The sequence below is a fragment of the Dermacentor andersoni genome, chromosome 8, assembly GCF_023375885.2.
Source record: "Dermacentor andersoni chromosome 8, qqDerAnde1_hic_scaffold, whole genome shotgun sequence".
Lineage (NCBI taxonomy): Eukaryota > Metazoa > Arthropoda > Arachnida > Ixodida > Ixodidae > Dermacentor > Dermacentor andersoni.
Window position 1 is genome coordinate 140,730,246 of NC_092821.1, and position 15,083 is coordinate 140,745,328.

The 15,083-nt window shown below is 45.8% G+C and overlaps 1 non-coding gene across 1 annotated transcript; it reads left to right on the forward strand.

The window, feature by feature from the left end:
• The first annotated feature begins 13,933 nt into the window (after positions 1–13,933).
• TRNAT-CGU (transfer RNA threonine (anticodon CGU)) lies at positions 13,934–14,007 on the forward strand. Its single transcript has one exon. It is a non-coding gene; the product is annotated as a tRNA-Thr (tRNA).
• Positions 14,008–15,083: the final 1,076 nt, after the last annotated feature.

A 15,083-nucleotide genomic window follows, 5' to 3' on the forward strand; every position in this document is an offset into this window, starting at 1 on the left:
CTGGCTTCTGTTTTCTCTAGCCTGTATTCTCCTTTTTTCCCCCTTCATTTTCGCATCGCTACGGCTTGTTCCGTCTTCTTCTGTCTATTTCGTCTTTTTATTTCTTAATATGGCTTCGGCTGGCTTCGCCAGCCTCTAACGCCTTCTTTTCTTTCTTTTTTTTTCGCTCACCCCTTTTTTCGTCATCTTAGCTTTGATTCTGTCTTTCTTTTTTCATACTGCTTCCACCACCACCTCCACTACCTTCGCTACGAGGGGTGTGGTTCGGCGCTGACGTCGATCGGGACGCCATCTATAAAAGGGAGTCTTTGCCCCTCTTGACCTCGTTTGCGCTTTGATAAATTAAAACGACATCGGGGTGGAGTTATGCGTCCGACAAATGGCCGCGACTCACGAGCATGCGTTCGGTTACGGCTGCGACGCAGAGGATGGCGCTGCTTTACATTTGTAGTTGCTGTAATGCGCCGCTGAAAAGGAAAAAAATAATAATTTGCCTCTGTCGTTAGGAAGCAGCAAATTTTAATTTGTCCAAGAAGATTGCAATGTTGCATTGTTAGGTCCGGTGGTTTATGAGATTCGGTACTATTGTCGTAGGTGGTAACGCGCTTCTTGAAATATCTTATAGTGTACTTGAACTTTTGAATATATTATTCAGCGCAGTTTAGTAAAGAGAAATGTTACCCAGGGCCCAGCTTAGACGTGTCCATATATGATAAACACTTTTATTAGGCAATCGCTCACCTAATTTGCAGAAACTATTGTCGAGGCAAAAACGTCCAGTTATAACTTAAAAGGCAAACAGACGGACTGTGGCTAAGGGCCTCATACAGCTTTCAAAGATATACTGTAATCATCATAATCATCATCATCAGCCTATTTTATGTCCACTGCAGGACGAAGGCTGCTCCCTGCAATCTCCGATCACCCCTGTCCTGCGCCAACCGATTCCAACTAGCGCCTGCAAACTTCCTAATTTCACCACCCCAACTAATTTTCTGCCGTCGTTGACTGTACTTCTGTTCCCTTGGCACCCATTCTGTAACTCTTATGGTACACAGGACATCGACCTTACGCATTACATGGCCTGCCCAGCTCCATTTTTCTCCCTGAATGTCAATTAGAATATGGGTTATACCCGCTTGCTCTTTGATCCACACCGCTCTGTTCCTGTCGCTTAACGTTGCACCTAACACTTTTCATTCCGTCGCTCTTTGCCTGGTCCTTAACGTGTTCTCGAGCATCTCTGTTAAACCTCAAGCTTCTGCCCCATATGTTATCACCGGTAGACTAAGATCGCTACGTCGCAAATTACTGAAACGTCAAGCTTTTGTACATTTAGCTCCGTCGTAAGGGTGAATGCACGAATTTTGTCAGCAGCAGCTGTTTAAGTATTCAAACCGAGAAAAGAGACGACACATTTTTTTGCTCTCTTTCAGAATCAACAACGTGCAAGGTTATCGTGGAGATTGTAAGTTTGTGTACTTCAATTTTTCTCTTATCAAGCCTTCCGAAATCATGATATAGTCAGTGTTTTTAAAATTATCTACCATCTCCTATATATACATGTAACTAGGCTCTCAAACTTAAATTATGTTGACGCTGTATTAACCAAACATTCTGCTCTTCGTATTTTAATTGTATCCGTGCACTCGTAATCTAAACTAGTCCAGTAGTTGCCAAGGGGTGCTTCTTTGCGTCCCTTTAGGCACTTAACACACTTCAGGGCCTCTTTACGTGGTCGTGGCCTATTAGAAAGACTATAATGATCCCGTCCTTTTTTTTCATGCTTTGCTTTTTTGTCCCCACTCTTCTTTCCGTGTTTACTTCCCCTTTCCCTTCCCCTAGTGTAGGGTAGCAAACCGGAGGCTTTAACCCTAGTTAACCTCCCTGCCTTTCTTTCATTTTCATCTCTCTATCTCTTAGGCTTGTTTAACGGTACCCGCTCTACTATATTCGACACTGTTCACTTAGAATGTTTTGTTGAACACTAAGCTATTCTTTGTCCCAATAGCTACAACTAGTGCTTGTAAGATCATGGAATTGAACATTCATTGTATGGTTCTCTTTGCAACTTGAGTATGCACCATACCCCAGACCCCTATTAATCAATAATATGTTACGGGGATGTTGGGAGTATAGAAAGCCTGTATTTACAATTTATACAACATGAGTCAGAGTGGTTAAGATGGCTGACCACCAACAACACGCAGCAGCCAGCGTCTCCGACCTTCTTCTTCCTCCCTCTTCTTTCATCCTTCCGTAACAATATCACGCTATGGGAGTTCACATAGAATGCACGTTCTATCATACGATGTATTTGAATACGTATATCTATGGAATAAAAGTTGTTCTTGTTCTTTTTTTTTGCTTATATCATTGCAAAAATTATGCGTAATATTCTATTGCAGCTCAAAAGAAAGTAAATTAAAGGGAAAAACTCAATAGAAACGCATCGCAGTTTTTATAACGAGTTTTGTAAGATTCGATGTACTTGCCATGTATGTCAGTGATCCCGTATTGGATTACTTTTGACATCGCAGATTGAATTCGATTTTTCTTCTGTCCTAACTTTTCTGCCAATTTGGTACTCGACGCAAAAACTGAAAGTAATTTGTCTAATGACATTATATCTTCAGTTTATTTGTTTTTCGCTTCATTCCACGAGCCAGTGCCAGTTGTTCAGAAGCACACATAACTATAGAAGGGCCCATCTTGCATTTACGCATTACGACCCTACGTGTGTTTTGCTCCGAAGGCTTGGCCCCCTGCTTATTAACGATATAAAAATATTCGTCCGCCCGTTCCAACTATGGCAAGCGTTTGTTTTACTCTCGTGCAACGCGCATCTTCTGTTTGTCCGCATACAGCCCGATTTCTTATGACGTTCCACAGAAACCAAAGTTTCGTCCGCTAATCGATACGGTCTGCCCCTTTTAAGACTAAGACCTATAAATGGCTCGTTGCACTGGCTCATAGACGAAAAAAGCGGCGTTTAGCCCAGTGATGCAAAAAATATCGTCCTCAGGAATGGCTGATAACCCCGTAAGCAAGCAGAGATGCAGTGGGTGTAATGAATGAAGAAACAAAAGAAATGTCGAACGAAAGAATAAAGAAAGAAAGAACGAAGGAATGAGCACCTATACTGTGCGTGGTGGGCTGCACAGGATTTGATCTTTTCACGTTGCATCAGCCAGAAAAGCTGTCGCCCTGTTTCACTGTAGAAAAAAAATTATGCTCTGTGACGAATGCAGCCACCCTCTTTGACCGTTTCGCTCCGCAAAAGGTCGCCGAAGGGCAACAATACAGCCAATGCTCTCAATGTGCCCGATCTGAAGAAGCCCGGAGTTGTTCTAATCGTTGTGCAGGAAACTCAATGCGCGCACACACAAAAAAAGAGACTATTACAACCCCAGCGCTTGCCGTGCACATAAACAATGTGCGAACGCGGCCTGAAAAACCGCAGCAAGCAATCGGCGAGCTCCGCACGGACATGCATGACCTCCGCGACAACCATAATTGCCGATCCCGGAGGCCCTGCGTTACATCATTCTTTTTCCACTTGCCAGCAATGACTTCGGGCTGCAGCGATAGACGGCGCTGCCGTAGACTGGAGTGCTCTAGTACCCCAGGTAGCAGTCATCGCAAGAAGAGTCACGTTGTCGCACCCGGACGACACACGTACTGCCCTATTCGAATACACCATACCTCAATCTCAGTTCCCGTAGACATTAGCACCAGAGTTCACTTTAGATATTATTGTATGAGACTATGGATTCGGCGGTTTCTTAGCTTCCATTTTACTATGCCAGGTGTCAGCACATGCCTTACTCGTTTGCCTTGCCTCCTCATAGAGGGCGCGGGAGTTTTGAGGCACGGACATCGAAAAAGTGTATGGGAGGGTAGACCTATGCAACTCTGCTGTACCTCGCTTGATCAGCAACGTAGCATTTCAACAAACGCATAGAAATCACAGCGCCGAATTTGAACTAGGAGTCTTTATTTGCATTGTTCGCGTTTTGGTGCTAATGGTACGCCCCGCTTGCGCACTCCACGGCTCCACTCAATTAGTTGCAGGTTTCTGTATTGGTTGAACGACCGACGTTTCCTAATAACCTCCATAAACAAGAACAACCCGCGAAATAGCTCTCGCCGCAATTTGGACGCACCTTCTTCCCTCCTATATGCCGGCGTCCAAGAAGAGCGCCAATCAGCAGCAGTCGCGGAGGCGCCTGGGACCGATATCGCACTATGTGAAACAGCCTTAAGAGGAAGCTTTAGCTGGGGCCCAACTTCGACGCCGCCTATTCAAATACACGTAAAACGCAAAACGTTTTTCTGGGATAACCCGTGGACCGATATTAATAACATCTGTTGCATTTGAGAGAGAAAGTTAAATTCTGCTGACTTCTGTAAGCGGAATTTCGATTTAGGTCCTGAATTTTGTTTAAAAAGATTTTCAAAAATTCGAAAGTCTGAAAAAAATAGAAGCGCGAAGTTTACAAATTTATAGCCCTGCATCAAGAGCAGATATCGCGGTTCTGTAAACAGCATCCATTAGATCATTCAAAGCGGACAAATTCGATACGTCATTTTATATCTTATGTGAATTTGTTACGTTATTTAGAAGGGTTCTGCAAAAATTGTATTTCCATATTACCAAATTTTCTGAGATTCATGTGTAGCACATTAAATTTGGTCCGCCTTAGTTATACTACCAGATGCACCTCACAGAATTGTATCATGATTTCTCATTGCTGGGTTACAGAGTTGTAAACTTCATAGTTTCGTTTTCTGAAAATTTTCAATTTTTTTTTCATTTTTAATAAACATTTGACGACATAAATGAAAAATTCGAAAGCAACGGCCACTAGACTAAGTTTTCATTTCAACGCACCAAACCTCGTCAAACTTGACGCAGTGGTTGCCGAGAAAAACGAATTCTCCTTTTACATGTATTTAGATAGCAGCAGCCGAGCTAAAGCTTCCGCATAACTCCTGCGCAATTGCTCCATAATGTTTGTAAAGCAAACTCATTTTCGGTTCTTTAGAAAAAAATATTATTTCAACAAAAGACGATACGAACAGAGTCACAATTGCGGCACAACTCCACCAGGACAACTAATACAAAGTACGAAGCATTGTATACAGGGCATTTTTTTTTTTACAAAGAACTCACGGAGTCCCCGCTGACTAATATATGACCACATAGATCAATGGAAACGCATAGTTAAACTAATTTCAATATAATATGAAATGCTGTTCAATATATATGCAATGTATAACAATAATGTGACAGAAATACTTCGCATAATTTTGTAGGGATGCTGCGAGATGTGTACATACCAATACTGTCGTGCACACCTTCTAAGAAAACGTGCAGTTGCAATGAACAAGATAGCACAGTAACAAACCTAGCCAAGGCCACAGAGCGTAAATGTTGCGTCGGACTACCGTAGTGGTCGAACTGCCATCCCACTTCATAGACGCTAACGCATCACACAAGTACTGGACCGCGTTCTTGTTACACCAACATGCCCCTTTTCTTTAGAAGCGATTCACGTTTTAAACTTTTAAACAAAACTGTGGTCGGCACACGTAAACATTTACTTAAAATTTAAAATCACTAATCAATAACAGCTATATAAACAGAAAAATGCGTTTGATCACACTACAAAACGTTCCTCTCCGCGCGCGTTGCCGCTCGCGTCGCCGCTCGCGTCTTCACGTCGCTCAATTCGCATGCACCGCCATGCGGCCATGCTCCTGTATTCCGAGACGAGATTGTCGAACAAGAACTGCGCATTTTCTAAGTGTGTTATTGCTAGGATTTGCAATTTCTTTAGATTTTCAGATAACAGAAATACGTGCACGCCACAAATACGCGCACTTAAGGCATCCTAACGATTTAACAAAAAACTAATTGTGAAATTTACTTGGTAGAAAAAACAAAAACCGGTAATAAGTTGAGGGCTTGTATTTTAGTCCATCACTTTCTCGCGCTATTAGTCGGTCAATGTGCGCATAGTACCACGTTCGTTTCGTCCCGATTGCACCCTTCAATAAGCAGCTGCTGCTGCAATGCGTCGTTGCTAGGGCAATGTGTAGGGCTGTGCACGCTAGGTTCCGTGGCCTGGAGTCAATCGCTGCTCACGTGGCCGCTGTGCGCGACATTTGATTGCTGCGGGAACTTGTTGTCTGTGGCATAACCGGTACGAGGCAGTTACCGCGGGACATCGGCGCCGCGCTCTGTTTCCACTTCTGGAGAGGATCTACTCTGAGCTACTGTCAGAGGAGTTGCTCTTTCTTGGGGAAGAGGAGTTCCTTCGACCGTGGTCATGCTGTTTCCTGTCAGTGGCTGATGGACGCGTACGGCTTAATTTTCGACCAGCCTGGATCTTGTAGCCAGGCCATCAAAAGTATTCACTGAATATACATTTATGTATACGTGCCCGTGATTCCTGTGTGCTCTCGTATGCGTGACCATCTTTGTACATACGCATCTCATAGCATCGCTACAAAACTACGTAAAGTCATTTCATCATTGTATGCAACTATTGTGTACACCGTATATATTGCACATAATTTTCTCTAATGTGACGATTAGTTCATACGTAACCGTGCGTTTCCGTGGGTCTATGTGGTTATATGTTGGCGAGTATGGACTCAGATACTTCTTCCAAAACGTTCCATGTATACAATATTACTTCGTACTTTGTAGATGCTGTCGTCCTGGTGGAACTGTCCCGTCATTGTGACTCAGTGTTCGTATCGTCTTTGGTTGAAATCAACTTTTTTTAAACACATATACACATATCATAGCACATCACTTCAAAATTATGTATAGTGTCTCTGTCACATCGTCATTGTACATGACCATTGTGTACTTTGTATATATGGAACATCATTTTATACATGTGGCAGTTAGTTTATGTGTAACTGTGCCTTTCCGTGGGTCTATGTGGTTACATGTTAGTGAGCGAGGACTCGGACACTACTTTGAAAACGTGCCGTGTATACAATGCTTCGTACTTTGTATATGCTATCGTCGTGGTGTAATTGTGCCATTATTGTGACTCAGTGTTCGTGTCGTTTCTTGTCGAAATAAACTTTTTTCTAAACACACGGGGAGTCATTTGGGAAGCCTGTTCACACCACGCAGGTGACGGAATTCTACACCTCAGTTTACAGCAGCGTTTACATGAATGCGACAGAATGCGACAGCAGCGCATCGCATTTTTCTAGCGCTGTACGTGTAATGCGATGCGCCACCGGTTGCATGTAGCATGCCACTCACGGTGCGATGGTGGCGGCAAACGGTGTCGCACGACGAAGGCAAAGCAACGCTTCCAAGCGTCTTGCACCGCGCCACACAGCCAGCTTGGCGAGAGCAGCAGGTGTGCAGCAAATTCCATTTCCCAAAATTCCTAATGCGATGCGATCGCGTTCATACACGCACTGCGAAAGTCGACTTACTCGTCTCAATCCAACCCTGTCTGGCGCGTTAATGTGACGCGCTTTCCTATAGCGCATTAGCCTCGTTTGCGTGGATGCGATGTGCTGGACAGTTGATGTGACGCGATGCGACGCGCCAGTTCTCGCACTCGTGTAAACGTGCCTCATGTCGACGTCCGACGCCGGACTTTCCCTGCCATTCGTGGTGACGGACTACTACGAGGGTTTCTGCTAAACGTCCCTGCTTGTTTCACGTCAGGGACGCCCACTTCTCACACCATGGCGTCTGCAGTGTCGTCGACTCCCTCGAAGGCCCAAGTCTTCGACGTTGTTGTCCCTACGGGGAATGGTCCCGAGACCATCGTCGATGCGATGGCCTCGACATGGCAAACCTCAACTGTCCATGTCGCATGGGATGTCGGAGTCCTCCTTCAAGTACTAACGTCGTACATTGCGAAATAAAACTATGAAGCTGAAGGTTACTTTGAGTTACGTAACGCATGCCAACACCTTTCTTTCTTTCTTATGTGACGCAGTAGTTTTTGGTCGCGCATCGGAGAACTGAGAGAAGCCTCCCTACCCTTAATAATAAAAAGATGCACGCACGATTACGATACTCCCTAATGGGAAATTTGAGCGCAGCTCCGTATGTCTCTACATTTCGCGAATAATCTATTTCGCGCAGTCGTTGCAAACGGAGCGAAGCGCTGTCCGACTGCCTCGCTTATCTGGAGATGGCGAGAGGCAGCGCGTGGGTGACGCGTGGGCGCGATTCACAGCAGTCGTTGCAGACAGACCTCCCAGACGACACGCACTACTCTGGCGCCATCTCGTAGCGATCGTCGCCGCACTACGCTTTTCTGCTCACGCTTTGGCCACCCCCTCCTCCTCCGCTTTGTTCCTCTCGTCTCTCATCCCCACTCTGCGCTCTGCGTTCACTCTTTCATCCTTCGCTGTCCTCGTTCGCTCGGTTACGCCGACGCCGACGCTCGCCGCAGGAACGAGCGCTTAGGAGCTGCGCTCTAATAAATCCTGGAGTTTTAGGCGCCAAAACCATGCTATGACCATGAGGCACACCGTATAATGAGGGACTCCGGTTCAATTCTGACCCCCTAGGTTCCTTAACGCGCACCCAATGCACGGCACATGAGCATTCTTGCATTTCGCCCCCATCGAAATGCGGGGTTTCTAGCGTTCATAGCCTACTATGTGCCAATGGAAATCGGAGTATGAATCGAAGATGCATCACCGTTTGGCTTGGCTTGACTGTAGGGAGAAACACAGAAGACAAAGAAAATAACTTTCAGGGCGTTCTTGCGCACTTGCATAAGTTTGGACGGGTACCAGTTATCTGACAGAAAAGTTTCGGGAGGCCTCCAAGTCAGCCTCTTCTGTACCTTACATACACTGCACACAGTTTTTTTTTTTTTTTTTATGCGAAAGCATTGTGCACCGTTGCGATACGTCTATTTCTTAACGTTGCGTGGGGGTTAACATTCTTTGGATGTGTCTCTCGTAAAACGTTCTATTCGTCGTAGAACTGCCAGCAGTCGGTAGCTTTCCTGAACCATTTCTTTTTCTTTCTTATTTCACTTACAGGTATATTATGAAGTTGCAGGAATATTTATGAAGTTGCAGGGCCCTCACTGTTTTCTTTCATTGTCTTTTCTTGTTTTCTGGTTCATGCTCTTTCAAAACTTTCCGTCATTTTCCTTGCATATTTTCTGCAGTATCTTGAAACCGCCCACGCCAGTGGCTAACCCCCTCTTGCCGGGTAATTTTTCTTTCCGTTGCCATATGCAACTTGAGCATTGCGGATAGTGGCCAACGAAGACACGTTGCCCGCGATTCTACCGCTCCATTGAAATTCAACCGTTCGATCGATGTGCTTCGGTAACGTTCGACCGATGCTCGCATTTTGAAACTTTATTCGTGTCGTTGGCTCATTGGCTTTCAGTCGTATGCACTGCTCCGCTACTGTCGCTCTCGTGCTCTCTCCGTTACGCATGCAAGCGGCGGTCGTGCTTTAGGGGACCTCGTTCTCACATTTTCTAAAAAAAAAAAAAGACATATTGTTCGGTCGAATTACTTTAGGAAGTTTAACTCGAGGGAAAAGAACATTTACGTTTCTGCGCACCACCTCGTGAATTCTTCGCGCGCACAAATTTCCCCTATACACTGCGTAATAATTTACACCCTTAAAAGAAAAAAGGGGTGTAAATGTGTCTATAACGTGATTTATGTAACGGACACCCTCAGGGTGTGAGTTATATACACATTTACGCACTTCATCAGTTTTAAGGGCGTAAATTATTTTGCAGTGTAGGAGCTGATGCGCTCTCCAAAAACCGGCTGGACTCGCACGCGCGTTATTGTGTCAAGCACAGTTGCCTCGAGCTAAATAACCGCCGTCTTCTTGAATCTCGGCCATTCAAAGCCGACTAAATGAACGACAGACTGTTCTGTTGGATCGTGGATCGCGACTTCTCGCCCGTTTTGAATATTCTCCGAGCAGTTCTGTTTGCCTGATCCATGCTGAATGTTTAGTATATGGAATATTTATTTATTTATTTATTTATTTATTTATTTATTTATTTATTTATTTATTCAACCCTGAAATGTTTGCCGACACTACGTCACCATCGCGAAGGTGTCCCGGCTCGCGTCACGAGGAATTCTTCCTTCTCTCTTCAACAAAGTAAGGAACGACTGAATTAATGAGTGAATGAACGAAGAAAGAAAGGACTCAGTGAAGAAAAGAAAGAAGGAATGACTGAACGAATTAAGGAGGGAATGAGTGAATGGATGAAGGAAGGAATGAACGAACAAAGGAAACAACGAAAGATGAGCTTAACGAACGAAGGGAGGAATGATTTAATGAATGAATGAAGAAAGGAAAAATAATTGCGCAAACAAAAGAAAGTCGAGGCGAGCCCCAAGGTCTGAGCCTGTGGCCATCGCAGCGTTCTACCTTTGGCTTGGGCTCTTCGCTACAACCGTCGGGCGAGCTTGGCGAAATCAAAAGCCAGATAAGAATACTTTCATTACAAAGACGATGGGCAGATAGATATTGCCGGTGATGAAGAGAGAACAAACCGGGATGACTAAATACGAGAAAGACAATCCCCATTACCCCCATCTCCCGCCTCCCCCCCCCCCCTACACACGCACACATACTTCAAACCCCTGATGACGTGTATTGCTAGTGTCATCATTCGCCCAATTCCCCCGTGTCTTCGCGGTGACCTAGCAGTGCATTACAAGAAAAAAAAAACGAAACAATAACGAGAGAGGTAGGTGGCGTAATAGCGTTATATAAAGAGAACAGTCGCCGTAGGCTGTGAGTGCATTTGCTTTGTCCTGAGAATCGCTATGGTAGGTGAATGCTCAGTACAGCCCATCTATAATCGCAACGCATTGTTAGTATTTGGCTGCCCATTACTGCGGAATCACAGTATGAATTGGTATTCCAATCCCGTTTTAGTTCACATGAATTTCAGCCCGATGCATCGCAGTAGTTTTGATGCGAGAGCATCAAAGGGCTGATTGAGCGACAAGTTAGTGGCACTCAAGTCTCCTTACGTGCACTAAATGTCAAAGCATTTCAACTCTTCCGTGCGCCACTTCTCACTTGGTCACGTGCTCGAACTGGGCAAAGTCAATTTCGGGGGCGGGCCACCAAAATTTCCGAGGTGGGCCAGGTCAAATTTGGGAGTGGGCCAGGTCGGTTCTGAAAGTGGGCGAACTCAATTTTAGAAATTGGGGCAAGATCAACTTTCCCTGGGGCGTGCCATGGCGTCCGTCCGACGCCGTGGCTCACACCCTGCATTCCCCATTGGCTGCGACGCCACGTCATGTACGTGCCTCGACAGAGTACGGCGGGCGAGAACACCTACTTCAGCACTGGCCCGCCAGGCGTCGCGTGAGGGCATCGCCGCGACGCCACGTCACACTCGCTCTCGGAAACCTGTGTTATCCGCGCGTTCCTTGTCCGCGCAAGCTCTCGCCTGCGTTCTAACTTCGGCCTCGGTAATCGCTATAAAGAAATAATCTATAAAGAACAATAAACTCGAAACGAGAAACGTTCGCGGTACTCGGTTTCGAGCCTACGACCCCGCGCTCAGAAGCCGTGTGTCTTACCCACTGGGCTAAACCAGCGCCTCCTCGCTCGTCTGTGCTGTGCGCTTTACGACTTCATGCTAACCCGCCGTGGTTGCTCGGTGGATATGGTGTTGTGCTGCTGAGCACGAAGTCGCAGGATCGAATCCCGGCCATGGTGGCCGCATTTCGATGGGGGCGAAATGCGAAAACACCCGTGTACTTAGATTAGAACCCCAGGTGGTCGAAATTTCCGGAGTCCTCCACTACGACGTACCTCATAATCAGAAAGTGGTTTTGGCACGTAAAACCCCATAATTAAAAAAAAAAGCTTGATGATACTTGGACCGAAACTTCAATTGTCAAGCCCGGCGTGACGAAAGTGGTGACGTCAAAAGCACCGCGGCTTACTCGGGAGCGTCCCCTTGAGATTCTATGTGAATCGGGCATAGTATATGCATGACGTCACGGATCTAAGTGCACCGCCCTTGTGCTATATAGGAGGTGTTGACCAAGCGTCTCAACGCGCTAGTTCGCCCGCGTCGAGTTCGTAACTCGAAAGACCACACAGAAGCGTTCAACTGGACAATACTGCTTTCGAATTCACAACTCATAAAAATTGCTAAGGTGTCCCCGGATTCCTTCTGTTAATGTCAATTAGAATATCGCCTATGCCCGTTTGCAAGGTGAAAGGTGGACGGAGGCCCTTTCTTGGAATCCTGCAGCAGCCGGTTTACACGCTGTCTTGACGGCTGGATAATTACCGCGGGATGGGTGGTGATTCGACTCTTCTAATTAACTGCGCTTCTTACTTTGGTTATCGTGGTTCCCTCGTTTTCATCCTCTGCTCAAGTTTCCAGGTAAGGGTGGAGGGAACGCGTTTTAGTCATTGTCCACGCCACGTTGTCGTCTGGATTAGGAGAAGGAGGGTTTGACACGCGGAAAACGTTTGATTAACACCCTTGGTGCTGAAAAGTGTAGAAATCAGAGTCGAATCTGAACTACGAGTGCTTATCTGCCTTGTTCGCGTTTCGGCGCTAATGGTATAGTACCACTTGTGAAATCCACGGCTCCACTGAATTAGTTGCAGGCTTCTGGATTGGTTGAACGACATACGTTTCCTAACAGTCTTCATAACCAAAACAACCCGCGAAATAGCTCTCGCCACAATTTTGACGCACCTTCCTCACTCCTTCTTCTTTTTTTTGGCTATGCTGGCATCCAAAAACGCACCGATCGCTGCGATCAACCGCTCGGTCGCACTCTCTAAAAACCACACTGCGACGCGCGCGATTGCACCGATTTTCGTCGCTCCAGTCGCGGCATGTGAAACGGGTTTAACGCCCATGGCACACGTGCTGAACCGCGTTCTTATTACGCCACTATGCCCCCTTTTCACAGTGGAGCTGTTAGACCGTCGCAGGGTTTCTCTTGACGGCTGCAGCTTCGCCGATCTGAGGGAGAGAGAGCTGACAGAGAGTGAAAGCAGAGACTAAAAATAGCGCCGCGCAGCATAGCGACGCGGCGAGGGTGGCTGGAGCCTAGCGGGGGAGAAGGAGAGGAGCGCACGAGAGGAACGCGGCCCGGATGCGTGCCCCCTCGTGTGGCACCAGTCTAGGTGGCGTTGGTGGCACGCGACGCAGTGGGGGTCAAGCGAGGGAGGAGGGGCGTTCTTCTCCGGCGTATGCTAGGGTGCCTCGATGTCCTCCTCGCCCACCGCACCGTACAGAGCAGCGACAACCGATGGATCTTAAAGGGACGCTAAAGCGAAACAATAAATCAGTTTAGACTAATAAAGCATTGTTTGAGAACCCTGCAGGCAGTCGTTTTAAAAAGATAGTTTATTAGATGAGAAAATGGAGGTCCAAATATCAGTATTTGAATTTTGCGCCGAAACCCCAGCGCCGGTACGTCAGCGTGACGTCAGGGATTCCAAAGTATGTTTTCGCATTTGGGTCGCGTTGGCTGAACGAAGGTTCCCGAAACTGGCAATGTTTAATATTTGGTTCCTTTAGAACACAATGTAGTCAATCTCTACTGCTATATATAATTAGTAGGCCCTACAAGATGCCATCAAAATCCAAGACGTCACAGCCCCCAGGTGCGGGGACTTAAGTAGGCGTCGCCACCCGTATTTCGTTCTTGCGCTTTTTCTGGCTGACCAAATGTCTTATCGTTGTAAGAGTGGTGTTTTTGGTCTTGTTGAACGGTAATTTACTGATGCAGAAGAAATCATTTTTCACTTTACTGTCCCTTTAGCGACAAGCGATTTGGCGGCGGATTTCCGCCGCCAAGGTTTGTGAGTGGTGGCGCTGGCTAACACTCCCATGGTCAGCTCTAGTAGTGACGCATAAATACCCAAAAAAGTGGACGGGAGAACGGCGCCGGCGGTAGCTCAATTGGTAGAGCATCGCACGCGTAATGCGAAGGACGTGGGATCGTTTCCCACCTGCGGCAAGTTGCTTTTTCATCCGTTTTCTGTTCCATTAATGTATAATTTCTTTATTTCAATTAGTAAGTACAAGTAATTTCCCCTGTGTTTTCCTTGGTGTCTATCTTTGTTGGCTTCTTGTGATACGATTAGGACATTAATAAATTTTGACCGATAACAATATACAATCGTAATTCTGTGCACTGAAATGAGCTTTATACAGCAGTGGCTATTGTATTCAAGGTGCTATTTTGTCACAGTTTCTTACATAAAACTCGGACATTAAGATTCAACAATGGGTTTAGCAAAACAATAGCCTCATCAACGAAGCGAGAATACCAGAGAGCCGCCAAGACCATGATTGATAGAACGCTCCGCGACAAAATGCGTTATATAAACCAAGACCTTAATCACAGGATAATAATATTAATGGCGCATGAGGATCGGCGTCTCACGAGCATTAAGCGGGATCGTCCCGCGATCAAATGATGTGTCCATAGTGGTAAAAGCTTGGATCGGGCTTGATATAGTCCGAAAATGGAAACTAGAAAAATGAACCGCTCGCTGTTTTAGTTTTTCCTTGCTCTAGTGCTTGCACGTCGGCGCTAATTATTCGAAAGATATTCGACAAATATTCGGTGTTTCCTGTATAAACTATTCGGTTAGGCCACCTACGGTAATAGGCCGATGTTCGATTCGTTTTTCAGAATTTTCGTACAATCGCACGTCCTTACTTACTAACGAATGCATCACCGTGTGCCTCACTATGAGCAAATTCTATGATTATTTGAATCAGTTTGTTTCTTTTTTTTCATGACAATGGTGTCTTCATAGTTTTCACTGGGTATATGTTCTGTTTCTGAAAGTGCCGGAAGTATAATTACCGCTTTTTTCCCGGAAGTAATGTTAGTTCTGTCAACCTGTAAGTTGCGCTATGCAATGAGCGCTTTCGATGTGACCCAAAAAAAAGCCAAATTTTCAAGCTTGATCGTCTTTTGTTTTCTTTTTTTTTTTGCTCATCTATTCTTCGGTCACGCTGGCCTCTGCTTTCTACAAAATGCACACCCACTCAATTTAGTGTCCCAGAGAACGATTTCGCCGT